The sequence below is a fragment of the Canis lupus genome, chromosome 8, assembly GCF_011100685.1.
Source record: "Canis lupus familiaris isolate Mischka breed German Shepherd chromosome 8, alternate assembly UU_Cfam_GSD_1.0, whole genome shotgun sequence".
Taxonomy (NCBI): domain Eukaryota; kingdom Metazoa; phylum Chordata; class Mammalia; order Carnivora; family Canidae; genus Canis; species Canis lupus.
This window is the reverse complement of record NC_049229.1, coordinates 6346374-6360837: the sequence shown is the minus strand read 5'-3', so window position 1 is coordinate 6360837 and position 14464 is coordinate 6346374. Positions and strand designations below refer to the sequence as shown.

At 32.5% G+C, this 14464-nt stretch overlaps 1 protein-coding gene across 6 annotated transcripts in view; it reads left to right on the top strand.

Moving 5' to 3' along the window:
• Positions 1–14464, top strand: part of NOVA1 (NOVA alternative splicing regulator 1) — a 149514-nt gene that overhangs the window by 46112 nt on the left and 88938 nt on the right. For 2 of the 6 annotated variants that reach the window (XM_038544373.1, XM_038544372.1), the window contains one exon: positions 1048–1149. The exons of the other annotated variants lie outside the window; for them this stretch is intronic. The gene's annotated coding sequence lies outside the window, so the exon portion shown is untranslated. The remainder of the gene's footprint in view (positions 1–1047; positions 1150–14464) is intronic. 6 annotated transcript variants of the gene reach the window in all.

Genomic DNA, 14464 nt, shown 5'->3' with positions numbered 1-14464 from the left:
CAGATTTGTTGGGCTCTGCTTCTCAGCATCCTCAATCTGTTTCAGGAATCTAAATGTGAATATTTTGAAGTAACGTAAACTGTTACTTCTTTATAGTAGTATAAACATAATAGCTGAGCCTAGAGATAAAAAATTAGAAAGATAGTGCCTTCCAGCCTTGTGATTGAGTCAATGATATTCTCAGAGAATAATTTTTAAATTTGATCTAATGATTCCATCAATATAAAATATGTAGAAAAGGTATAGTTGTAGTAAAAGTTGGAGGTAATAATTTTCTGTACGAATGAATTCAAGTTATTGTGTACTTAGGTAACATTGATTTGGGCTAAGGATGAAGACTGTATTTAGATTATAACTCTAACTCTGAAGAAGAAAAGTTGTCATTTTATTTGAGTTCACTTTTAAAGCTCCATTATATGAAAAATAACCATTGCTAGTTTTGAGGACTTACTATTTTATAAAATTGTGTTTTTTTTTAATATAAAGTAATTTAGAATTTTAGGATGAGTTTCCTTACATTTTTAAGATATTGTCATGTCACTTATACTTCAGTTCTGTTATCTCACCTATTTTGTTTTTACCCTCTTGAATTGTCATCTAAAACAAAAGCATTAAAATAGCTGAACATAGTAAGAATCTAATTGTATATATTTGCTTGGTTTTATTAGGTAAATTACTATAGAAATAATGTTATAAATCAGTATACTATGTTTGGGTTTAATTTTTCAACATTATGCGTTTTAACATTGATTTATAGTTACGTTGTGAATTGAATAATTGTATTTCTACTTTTTTCCTCAATCATTCTTAACATCGAATTTTTAAATGAACAATAGCCCATCTGTAAGGGCTCTTGGTACTTAATGATGTATTTTGTTTTTCTGTGGCACAGTTTTTGGGACAGCCACTTTTGTTGTTAAATATTTTCATTTTCTATAGTACTTTTCATCCCTGTATATATGTACAGGAGTCACTTCACCCACCACCGAATTGCAGCCACTTCTGAGGTGGAACGCAGCAACTGTTTAACAGCGCACTTTCCCCTAGGTGCTGACAGCTGCGGAAGAAATTGTACATGGTCCTGTACAGAAGGTATTTCTCCACTGTGCCATCTGCAGAGTGAAACTGACTAGGAGTACTACATAGACTGTAAGTTTCTTGTGTACCCGTCCTAGACTGGAAAACCCAATAAGAGAATAATAACTGGGAAGCATCATTTAAAAATGTATTGAGGTCACTTAAACTTAGTGCTGCTCTCCCTGGCTCTAAATTTTATTTTTAAGGTCATCTAATTTGTGATTGGTATAACAAACAAATGGATGCACTCCTTGGCGATTGTTTTATTCTAAAAGCATATGAAACTAAAGTGCTTTTATAAACACTTCACTTTTAATGAAACTTAAAAGAATCAATTTGTTTTTAAATATTTTCAAATAACCAAACCAATATTATCTAAGATTTTAGAGCTGTGTTCTTAAGTAACAAATCAACTTAAAATTCAACAGGAACATCCTAATTAGTTTTGCTTACACTGTTTTATGTCTTAGTCTTAATACTTTCATTCTTGGGTGAAAGCTTTGCAACAAAGCCAGTTTATAATGAACCTAATTTTGATTCTTTGTTTAAGAAGCAATGAGTTTGAATTTTTTTTTAACACATTGAAACAGCTTGGGAGAGAAGACATGGTAAATATTTGAACTTTCACTTAATGTAGTTTAGTCTTTCTCTCCCATTTCATTTTTTAATGATTTACTTGTTCCTTTTGTAAAAGCATTTTACCAGAGTGCTATCTTTAGTAACAGTTTGGCATGTTTATGTCTTATAGGATAGGAAAATAACATTAGGAAATGCTGTGTCTGTTGTTAAACAATATGATATGGATTGTTATATTTCATTGTTTTTGCTTTTCTAGTCAGCAGTATGACTTACTATCTATTTTTTTGTGCATCTGTAGAATTTCTATGGCAAGAAACTAGTATCTCATAGTCTTCACAGAACCTTAATTATATGAAATACAGTGTCTTTGTTTAGGTAACTTTATATCATAATTTAAATGATATTTGTGTATATCTCTATGCCTATAGATTCTCAGTCAAAGCAGATAAAAGCCTCTCTGGGCCACAGTTAACTTACTTGTAAAACGAGGTGGGTGGAAGAAATTATTTCTATAGACCCTTTCTTTATATGTTTTCTGTTTAACTCAGGGGCAGAATTCTTTGTATTCAGATTTGTAACTTATGTTATGTAATCCAGATTTTTTGGTGCAAGTAACTTTGTTCTAGTTAGATAAATGTTCTAACTACTTACCTAGTTAGAACATTATTTGTATTAATTAAAAGCCCAGTGATAGTATTTTAGAGTTAAAAAAAAAAAAAAGAGGTCTGATTTCCTATCAAGATTTTTAACTATCTCTAATTTTATAGTGGAGTTACCCTAGTGTTTTGAAATGAACTTTTTTTGAGAATAAATAAAATTCTCAATATCCTATTCATCATAGAAGTATCTTGTAAATTTTTTTAAAACTAGGCTCTCTTTATATTCAAAGTAGAGTGCAGTTAAATATTACCAAAATCTAACTTTTTAATGAGACTTCCCCCTTAATTAGTCTTAATACTTCATTCAACAGTTAAATCACCAAAGAAGTAAACATTAATATTTTAAAGAATATAGTTTAGACATAGCATACTGTACTTATGTATATCTAGCAAGAAGGTATTTTATCAGTATATGTAAAACTTGATTTGCTATAATTGGTTCTTTTGCATTTTCTACAAACAGTGTAATTGTAAGTATTGCTTAATCCCATTTATTTTATTAACTGAAATAATTATATTTGACAGAATAGACCACATGCTTTCTATTCTTTTTTGATGAAAAAGTACAAACTATACCTGTTGTGCATATCTGAGTATATATTTTTCATTTATACTGAATTGTTATATATTAGACCTTCTGTGGATGATGTAAGTTTAACAACTTAATAGATTCAATCTTTAACCATATGAATCTTATAATTTAATATACTTCTAATATATGTTATTTGGAAAAGGGAATTAGATGGAAACTTCATTTTTATTGAATATACTTCTGTATTATATGAATTAAATGAACATGTACTACTTGTATAATCAAAAATAAAGGAAAATGTTGGTATTTAAACTGTATATTTGGAGCATTTGTTTAGTTTATTTAGAAATTATCTTCATTGCATAAAGTATCTTATAGATACTTAATTTTTCTATTTGATTGTTTTCCAAGAGAGGGGCTCTTCATCTTATTCTGAAGAACCAGAATTGTGGTTGGGCTTATTATATAATTTATATTCATTTAATAATTTTGGAATTCAGAAATACTACATCAAGAATAATTAAATCTTAAATTTGTATTTTTCATCTTCTCCCAGTATAATCTCTTGTTTGAAATAGGAAAAAATGAAACAAGTACATAGATGAAATGAATTTTTAATACTTAATACTATGTACTTAGATGTCTCTCAGTAATGTTCTAGTAACATCTAGCTTTCAGTTGGAGGCTTTAAAACAAAATGTAGCACCAACTGAAGAAATAGTGAAATTGGTGAGAAAATAAAATATAAGGAAATGTATTTTAGGTGTTGAATTTACTTAAACTCATTTTACAGAGCATACATTTTCATAGAGACTTTCAATCTATATTTTAAAATTCTTAGATACTCTCTTAGTTTTATAAAATACATACTTTCATCATTGCGTTAGGGACATATTTTTATATTCATCCCAAACGAATTTCTAAAATACTATTTATCTTCTCAAATTTGTCTGAATAGATTCTTGTCATGTGATAGGGAAATGAATACTTTCAGATGTTTTATTGTGAATACTGAGGAGATGCTTTTGCAACTTAACATTGGGTAGACAATTCTTTTTACACTAAATGGTTAGTATTTGAGTTACTTTATTTAATAAACTTTAGTATTCAGAATATTTTCTATCATCCAAAACTTAATTGATATCCATAGAACAATACTTGCAGTTTGAATTTATATATTTTAGAAATAAATGTGAATGTTTTTTTTTTTCCCAAAAACCCCAGGCTAGTTATATGAAGATAAGATAATCATATAATTACCTGAATGTTTGTTATTCTTGTTTTATATATCAACTAATTCCTATCATTTTTTATGAATTCTTCAGTTATTTCCCAAGTAATTTAATTAGTTGAAAAATGTAAAGTGTGGATAAAATCTAAGTGTGGGTGAAGGACTACTTATGCCACAAATCTCTTTATCTTTAATACTAAGTTAACAAACATTTATTACGTAAAATTTGCCTTCAATTCTGAAATTTTTATGTGTCATAGATAAAGTGTGTGTGTGTGTATGTGTGTGTGTTTGTGTGCCTGTGTGTGAGTAATGTTCCTAATATATTTTCTGAAGCATGGCCTGGAATCCTGACTGCCACTTTGTAGCTATTTAATAAAGCATAAATTGCTTAACAACTGTAAGGTTTTTTTTTTTTTTTCAATCTGTTATTAAGAAATCACTACACCTACCTCACAGGGTTGTTGTGAGGAAAAACAATAAAACATGTGAAAAAGTGCTTTGTGTATGCCAGATACACAGTATATAGAAAAATGAGTATTACTAAAACTTTAGTGGACCTCATTTTTATCTTACAACAAAATCTAAATTCTGTGCATGTGATCTGGCTCCCCCCTTATGTCTTCAACCTCATTTCTTTCCTTGCAAACTGCAGTATTGATTAATTGATATTCATCACTTTGCAGTTCCCAGAATATGTCATGCTTTCTTTGGGCAGCAGCATTCTTTCCAACCACTCACAACACCCCTTTATCCCTAGGCTGCTATCATCTGTATAATTCAGCCTCATCCTTCAGGTCTCACTTTTTAGATTTCTCCTTTTTTTTTTTTTAAATTCTTTTTTTAATTTTTATTTATTTATGATAGTCACACACAGAGAGAGAGAGAGGCAGAGACATAGGCAGAGGGAGAAGCAGGCTCCATGCACCGGGAGCCCGACGTGGGATTCGATCCCGGGTCTCCAGGATCGCGCCCTGGGCCAAAGGCAGGCGCTAAACCGCTGCGCCACCCAGGGATCCCTAGATTTCTCCTTAACTAAAAGATGTTTCTTATTTCTCCTTCATCCCTTACACTTTGGTTAGATGACCCTTCTATATGGTCCTATAGGCTTTGCTTATACCTGTTCTAGCAAATATCTCATGTATTACAATGGCCTTTGTGCCTATTTTCTTTGTGAACTTGTTGAGAGTGGAGTCTGCCTTTAACTTATTTTACCTAGTACTTAACAGAGTTTCTGCAACTCAGGAAGCAGAGTGAAATAGATGTTAAGTTCCCCTAAACAAATCCACAACATATAATTTATACTCCTTAAAAAACTTTAATTCTTCTATATTTATATAAAAGATTTTAAACTCCACAATAATCATATCAAAATTGCCCCTTTTGGGGCATTTGGATGGCTCATTCTTTTAACCATCCAACTCCTGATTTCGGCTCCAGTCATGATCTCAGGGCAGTGAGATCGAGCCCTTTATCTGCATCCAGGCTCCCACTCATTGGGGAATCTGAGATTCTTTCTCTCCCTCTCTCCTCCCCCCACCTCAGACCTGACCCCCAAAGTAAATAAATCTTTAAGAAATTATTGGTATTTTAAAATCGACTACTTTGTTCACCATTTATCACTCTTAATGGATTTATTAAGAGGTGAACTCACTAGGGTACAAGTAGAAAGTTACTTTATTCTTTCCTGTCACTGTACCTGAAATCTCCCCCTGAATATTTTCTTTTCTGCCCCCTTAATGCATGCTGCTCAAATGTTTTTTACCTCTTCTCTGCTCTTGCTCTTCTTCCTCTTTCTCTTCTCTCTTTCTTGTTCTTTTCATTCTCTCTTTAATTCTTTCTTTACTTTTCAGGTATATATGTATAAAAAAAAAAACAAGGCTAAGAAATTAAAATTCCAAACTCATCCAATGTGAAATTTTTTTTTTGTAAGTTTTGTTCAAAGAAGGCTTAAAAACTTGAGTGGGGACATGTGAAATAGTAGACATTTGTATTAGTTTTTGCCTTCGTTTTTCTCCTTCTCCTTGTAGTACTCCTTGGTCTCCCAGAGTCTGAGGTTAGAAATAGAGAAGAGCTAATTGATAGTAAAGGTATGTTGGAAATGTAACTTTGTTTTGCTTTTCTGGGTTTATCAAAGATTCCCACTGTTTGAGGACAACTCAGCTATAATTCCTGGATGCAGTTGATACTTACTTTGTCTTCTTTTGACAACTATCCTTGGTTTCTGACTTTTTAATCTGTTTCAGACCTCTTTCTTCTGGGATTATCTTGTTTCCTTTGCAATCCTCTGTGCAGAATTCCTTTAAAAATGTCTCAATGCAAGTTCGCTTCCCAGGAATCCTTACCTGTCCCATTGGAAAAGATAATTCTTTACTTCACAAATTCTGAAGTGTTGTTGGCCATTTCTAAGTTAGTAGCCCCACACGAAAGGCACCTTAATCTCTTGCCTTGTTAAACAATCTCTTAGATTGTTTTTAGGCCAAAGTCCAGTTCCTGTGTCATCTCTTAAATGTTCTATATTCTAAAAGACATAGGCCAAAATTTGAGAAAATTGGTGTTCCGTTTCTTCCTCAAACAGTATAAGCTCCTCTCCTCCAATATGTATTTATATTTTTTATGTGAATAGTGGAGCAAACAATGCCTGAACAATTTTTGGCCACATTTTTCCAAATGTGGCATAGATAATGGTCTATTTGTTACCTTAGTTCTAGTATTTGGAACCTGTTGTTCTCAGCTTTGGGTCCTAACCAAAACAGAGAAAACCAGAAAACTCCCATTTTAATATCCTGTTACACTACTTACACTGAGGCCATTAACAGGCAGCTTGCATTTCTATACATTTCTGTGAAGGTTCATCCATTTCTATATATCCATGCCTTGTGTTAGGCTATTCTGTGAGTTTGGAATGCCCTTTCTACTTTTTCCTCATGGTGGAATCCTTTCCAGTTATCAATGCCCAATTCAGGTGAAGTCTTTGTTGGTCTTTGCGGTTAGAATAAATACTTCTCTACTATGTTCTCACAGATACTTTGTGTAAGCTATTATTGTAGTACCTATAAATTTGTCTGTCATTCTGATTAGATTGTGAGCATTTCTGAGACAGCCACTGACTTCATGGTGAACCCCTTACCATCTAGTCTCTATTACATGTTCCATACATTACTTGCTAAATTAACGAATCCTTCTGAACACCTGAGATTGAAGTTTGTAAAATTATTACTGAGTGATTAATACTTCTATTCTTAATTATTTCTGTCCATATTTCAAAAACTATTTGAAGGGGCAAGAATTATATATTATGCCTCTGATGTTTTTTATCCCAGTGGCATTTCACTTTATTTATTCTTAGACGTGTTCATTCTAGGTTTCAGTTCTGTTTTGCTCAATTTTCTCCACTTAGCTCCCTGCATTCTTTATTTTTCTTCCTTGTTTTATTACAGTTGATTGATATAACTATGGTAAGTAAGGATAACCACGTATTCCAAGCAGGTTCAGGTTGAAAGTTATACAAATAAATAAATGTGGAAGATCTCAGGGTTAGTTGAATTTTAAGCAGTATAGATGCCAGGAATTGTAATTATTATTTATCTAAAGTCATATTGCTTATACCAGTAAATTTTTGTGTATATATTTACATAAGAAGGAACAAACTATAAAAAATGGCCAAGTGATTAATGCTGCTCAGCTTTAGATACCAAGAAACACTGTTTGTTCCTGTTAGTTACCCCACTCTGTAATCACTATAGTTATTCAGATACTCTATTTAAAAAATTAGTAAAATTAATTATCATTGTTTTTCACTTAGTTTAAGGTAAATATTACCATATGACAGAAGTTTGATACTAGGAAGAACAAAGTTCTATTTTTCTAAGTTTTTGTGAGCATACTTGGGAAAACTAAAATCCAGGAGAATTTTTAGGAAGCATCTGGTAGGGACAAATAGGAAAATTAATGCTAAAAAATATTTTTTCAAAATATGCCATTTGAAATATAATTCTCTTTTAAGTATTTGTTATTCCATTTTCTTTTCCTTTTGAATGGCTTTATGTTTTTCTTTTTTCTTTTTTAAAGATTTTATTTATTTATTTATTTATTTATTTATTTATTTATTTATTTATTTATTTATTTATGAGAGACACAGAGAGAGCGAGAGAGAGGCAGAGACACAGGCAGAGGGAGAAGCAGGCCCCATGCAGGGAGCCCGATGTGGGACTCAATCCCAGGTCTCCAGGATCAGGCCCTGGGCTGAAGGCGGCACTAAACTGCTGAACCATCCGGGCTGCCCTCCTTTTGTTTTTCAATTGTGGTTTTGAGTAGGATTTTAATTAAAAACCCTCTTTTACTGGGTCAAGAAAAATGTAAAAAAAAAATCTTATAAACCGTAAAATTCATTGAAACCTACTTAAACCTAGGTAATGTTCCTACGCAAAATGCCTTATTCATATTACAGATATAAGTGCACATAATAAGAAAATTGGCCAGGGGCATCTGGGTGGCTCAGTTAAGTAGCCAGCTTGTGATTTTGGCTCAGGTCATGATCTCAGGACCTTGGGGTCCAGCCCGGTTTCGGTACTGGGCTCTGTGCTCAGTAGGGAGTCTGCTTGAGGATTCACTCTCCCTCTTTCTTTGCCCTTCCTGCTTGCTCATGCATGTATTCTCTCTCTCTCTCTTAAATAAATAAGTAAACAAACAAATCTTTTTTTTAAAAGGGAATTGACCATTAATTGATATTTTTTACACTTCTCTCTGAAATCCTAGCTCCATGTTTTTCCTCTTGTGCTGCAGGTTATGACAGATTCAGCACGTCTGAAAAACAAAATAAATCTCAGTTCTCAATTCTCATTCTGACTCCCAACTCAGTCATTGTTGCTTATACTTCACCATATACCTTGTGACCCAGAATCAAAATAATACCACTTTCTCCTCTCCTTTAACTTCAGTGTCATCTTTTTTATTTCTAGATCTTAATTATTTTGCTTTTAAGATATATCTTGAATCAGTATGCTTCATTCTATATACATTGATAAACTCTAGTTCATTGTCACTTGCCAAGAATCATGTTTTAGATTTGTCTTTGTTGGGCAGCCCCAGTGGCGCAGTGGTTTAGCACTGCCTGCAGCCCGGGGCCTGATCCTGGAGACCCGGGATCGAGTCCCACGTCGGGCTCCCTGTATGGAGCCTGTTCTCCCTCTTCCTGTGTCTCTGCCTCTCTCTCTCTTTCTCTCTCTCTCATGAATAAATAAATAAAATCTTTAAAAAAAAAAAAAAAGATTGGTCTTTGTTTATATTACCTTTTTCTTGAAGATAAGAACCAAATTTTATTCACCTTTGTGCTTTCCCATGAATTATAGTCTCAGAAATCCCTTCTAGGTTCACTCAACTAATTGTGAGGTAGTTGATTCCTTGTATTTAAGCCTTAAAAGTTTTGGATGGATTGCTAAAATACAGAGCAGTGCCACAGTTAAAATTAATCGCGCATTATTCCAACTTGGTATTAGTGTTAATGCTACCAGGAAAGGTGCTTTAAGTGAATTCTAAGTAATCTTGGACACTTGGCTTGGTCCTAATTATGTGAAAATGGAATTTCCTGGCAATATGCTGGTATATATGATGGTTTGTGGCTCTTGCTATAACTTTTCAAAGTTGAGTCTTTTTTCTCACTGATACCATTTAAAAAATAGTTATATGCCATTTTGACAATGTAATTTAACAAGTTATGATTACTTCACTTTTTACATTAGTCCCTTTCTAGCTCTTTCAGAGCTGGTATTATTCCCATAATACAAATGGGAAGGAAGCTTCTTTTGCAGTCTTGCGAAAGTCTTCAACCCAACTACCAGTCCCACAGGTGGATCTAATTTATCCTAGTAAGAGGATACAGTGGCTTCCTAAGAGGAATAACTGCGGTATGGCTATTTTAGTGCTTCCTGTGGTAGAACTTTACAGAGAACTTATTTTTCCCTTTTGCCTCTTCTCCTTGTAGTCTTTGAAGATAATCACTGGTTTCTGGAAATTTACATTATTAAGGAGCTCTCATTTCAGATTTGATTGAATATGTGCTTATTCTGATTTTTTAGTGTTTTATAAAATTGAGTGAATGTGTTATACAGAAATAAGATGACCTTTTAAATGTGTTCTCGAAAATATTTTCAGTTTATGATTTTGATTATTTTGATCAGTATGTTCCTATTTTTTTCTCATTCCTCTCCTGTTTCTTTTAGTATATATGTACCTTTATCCAGATCTATCATCTATTTATACACATACACATGTATACATGAGCTTTTAATTTTGTAAATTCACCTTTTTATATTCTCATATCTCAATTATTTCTTTGATAAATTTTCAAATCCATTTAATTTTATTTTTGCTATATAAAAATAAAATATAAAAAATAAAATAAAAATAAAAATAAAATATAAAGCCTACATAGGTTTTTTTTAATCTATTTTCCAGATTTATATAAAATATAGCATATGTTGCTTTTGTAGCCTATAAATTATATGATATTCGTGGTTTGCATGTCACTTAGTAAGTTAAATATAATTAACATTTGGTTATTTTTGTACAATCAATTATTTTTACTCTTCATTCAATGTGTTTAGTGATACTGTGTGCTAGGCACTGTCTGACATGCTGGAAATGCAGAAAGTCTTTGCTCTTATGGAGCTTTTATTCTTGTTGCTGAAGAGGCAGAGAAACATATGACACTAAATACATAATTTTAGATAGGCATAAGTACTGGGAAGGAAACAAATGCATATAATAAAAAATGTTGAGGTGGAGTATGCTGTAGCTAGGATAGCGAGAGGAAATATCAAAGATGGGACATTTGAATTGAGATCTAAATGATTAGGAGGAAGAAAATCACATCCAGGCATCAGGAAGAGCAAGGACAGAGGTCTTTGGATCTGAGTGAGTTTGGCATATTGAAAAAAATTGAAAGAAATGGAAGTGTGTGTGTTGAACATTGTTGGGAGGGGAGATAGGAGAGAGTGTGGCAAGAGGTGAGGTCTTTGAAATAATGCAAGAACCGGATTAAATGGGCCATAGTAAGAAGTTGGAATTGTATTATAGTTACAATGTGAAGACATTGGGTGATAATTTGGTGAGTTTGGTGATAATTAACACTGAGGACATCACTCTTCTTGCTGTGTGGAAGATCAACAGGGAAAAGGAGTTAGGGTCTAGGAGAGGTAATTATTAGGCAGTTTACTGCAGTAGTCCCAGAAATTATGGTATCTAGGATTAGGGCTTTTGGCAGTAGAAATAATGAGACGGAGGATGTTTTTAGAGGAGTACTGATAGAATTTGTGAATGGATTAGAAATGGTGTAGTCAGCAATATCAGACATAATTGAACATGAAATATTTTTTGAAGATACAATTTAATGGACTTACACTTTTCCATGGCAAAAATGTACCATAATTTATTTAAATTACACTCTGGTTTTGATTATTTTTTCCTTACTCTTTGCTAGCATAAACAGCATTAATGTTTCATCATTTTTTCACCTCACTGTCATTGTACATAAATAATGATTTGTGATGGCTTGTCAATTTCAAAGGTAGAAAATTATATTTTTTTACTAGCTAGATTGAAATTTCAATATGTTTATTAACAGGTTTTGGTTTTCTAATTGTGGCTTGTTTCTAGCTTTGTTTATTTTGAGATGTTATTTTCCATATTGATTTGAAAGGTCACATTAACTATAGAGATATAAACATCCCAACATTATTTGGCCTTGCGATTTTTAAACTTGTCTTATGTTAGTCTCCCCCATGTCCTTTATGCTCTAAACACTTCAGCTGTTTCTCAAACAAGCTAATAACCTCTTTCTTACCTCATAGAATATGCACTAGTGACTCTCCATTTTCTGAATCCCTCTTCAGCCAGTCTTTACATGTTTGACTGTCTTGTCATGTTTCAGCTTAAATATTACCTCCTTAGAGGAGCTGTCCCCAGCTTTCTGACATAACATTCCTTCTCACACCCTTCACATTCTGCTACATTACTGCCTCTATTGTGTTTGTTTTCCCCCCAGGCTTTTTAGTCTTCATAGCACTTACCACTGTCTGAAGTTATTCATTACTTACTTATTACCTCTTCTTTCCAATAAGAATGAAAGATCCATGAGGGCAAGCATCTGCTCTTATTTGTTTACTGCTATGCCCTCTGAGGCTAGAATATTGTTGGGTATTAGTACATAATTAATATATATTGTAGAGTGGATAATATAAGGATAGGATATTACCTGTTTGTCCCATATGCTTATGTTTTTCCCTTTTTGTCAAGTGCCTTCATTTTTGTTCATGGCACTTTTTATATGAAGAATTATCTACTTTCATGGAGTCAAATCAGTGAAGTTTTTTTTTGTTTTTGTTTTTGTTTTTTGGTAAATGACCTTTTCCTTACTTTTAGAAGGAAAAGAAAAACTTTCCAATCTGGAGATACTCCATTTTCCTGTATTCTAATTAAAGTGTTTCTGAATATAAAGTTATAATTTATTTTCATGAATTAGGGAAAGTATTGAAGATAAAAATAGCCCTTATAAATGTGTTTCTGTGCTTTCTTCTAACCTGTGCATTTATTTATAAAAATAGATTTCATACTATATAGAGAGCTTTTCATCTTTTTTCACTTAATATTGGACCCACTGCATTATTTAGAGGATATATATTCTTCAGAAGTGTAATTTTTTGAGGTCTACAGAATATTCCAACTTAGGCATTTGTTATAATATACTTAATCAGTCTCTTACTTTATACTTGTTTCAATCCTTTTTGACTTAAATAACAGTACAAGTATTGCATTTTTGTGTTCATTTATAATTGTTCTCATAAATTATTAAACATAGAATAATTAATTTACTGGGTCATACGCATGCATGCAGTATTTAAGATATTTAAGGATTCAGTGCCAAATTATATTTAAGAAAACTTAAATAAGTTTACACTCCTAGTAGAAGTGTATGGGTGTTTTTCTCATCCAATTTTCTGATTCCTGATAATTATGTGCATTTAAAATATTGGCCAATTCCTCTCCATCTGTGCCACCCCCCAATAATTTTGTGTTTTTCAAATACAAAATTAAGTATTTTTAGGGTCAAATCTATCATTTTTCCATATTTCCATATATTCATGTCTGTACTTAAAATAGCTTTTTTCATTCTGAGGTTATATATTTGATTACTTATGGTTTTGTCTAATTTTTTACTTTGTAGGTCTCTAGTTTATGTGGAATTTATTTTAAGATATTTGAGAGGAAAAGTTCTAACTGTATTTTCTAAGTAGTAATCCAGTTATGCCAGCCATATAATTTATAAGTAATCACCTATACTGTTTTCACACTAAATTTTTATGTATTCCTGGGATTTAGGAGGAAGGGCTATTTATTCTGGTCCATTGTTATTTTAATTCTTATGGTACTCATTATTGCTTTGTAGTATCTTTTTATTTTGAGTTATCTACTAGCGTTATAATCCCCTGATTTTATTATCTTTATTCTAACAACTATTCTGGTATATTATTCCATTTGTTTTACTTATGAATTTAAAATCATTTTGCCAAATATCCTTTCCAAATATGGTATTCTTGTTTTCTCTTAGTGAAATTGTGTTAAAACTATTCACTTATTTGCACAAGATATTCTTATAATATCTAGGATTTTGGGGATCCCTGGGTGGCTCAGCGGTTTGGCGCCTGCCTTTGGCCCGGGGCGTGATCCTGGAGTCCTTAAATAATAAATTTTATTATTTAAAATAATCTTTTAAAAAAATATCTAGGATTTCATATATGAACTGAGATTATTTTTTCTTTTCTGCCTCAGGAAAGCTTTTTCTATATAGATGTTCAACACATTTCATTTAAGATCATTCTTTAATGATTTAAATTCTTTAAGGTCATTCCTACTTACTGTTTTAAATATTTTTTTTATTTATATGTAACTATTTTTTTAAAGATTTTATTTATACATGACAGACACAGAGAGAGAGAGTGAGAGAGAGAGGCAGAGACACAGGCAGAGGGAGAAGCAGGCTCCATGCAGGGAGCCTGACGTGGGACTCGATCCCTGGTCTCCAGGATCATACCCTGGGCTGAAGGCGGCACCAAACCACTGGGCCATTGGGGCTGCCCTATATGTAACTATTATTATAGTTCTTGAATGTATTAGTTTTCTATGGTCACATGACAATTGCCACAAATTTTGTGTCTTAGAACAATACAAATTTGTTCTCTTACAGTTTTAGATGCCAAAAGTCAAAATCAGTTTTACTGGGCTGAAGTTAAAGTGTTGACAGGGCTGGTTCCTTTTGGAGGCTGTAGGGGAGAATCCCTTTCTTTGCCTGTTCTAGTTTCTGGTGATTGCCCGTTTTCCTTGGCTTGT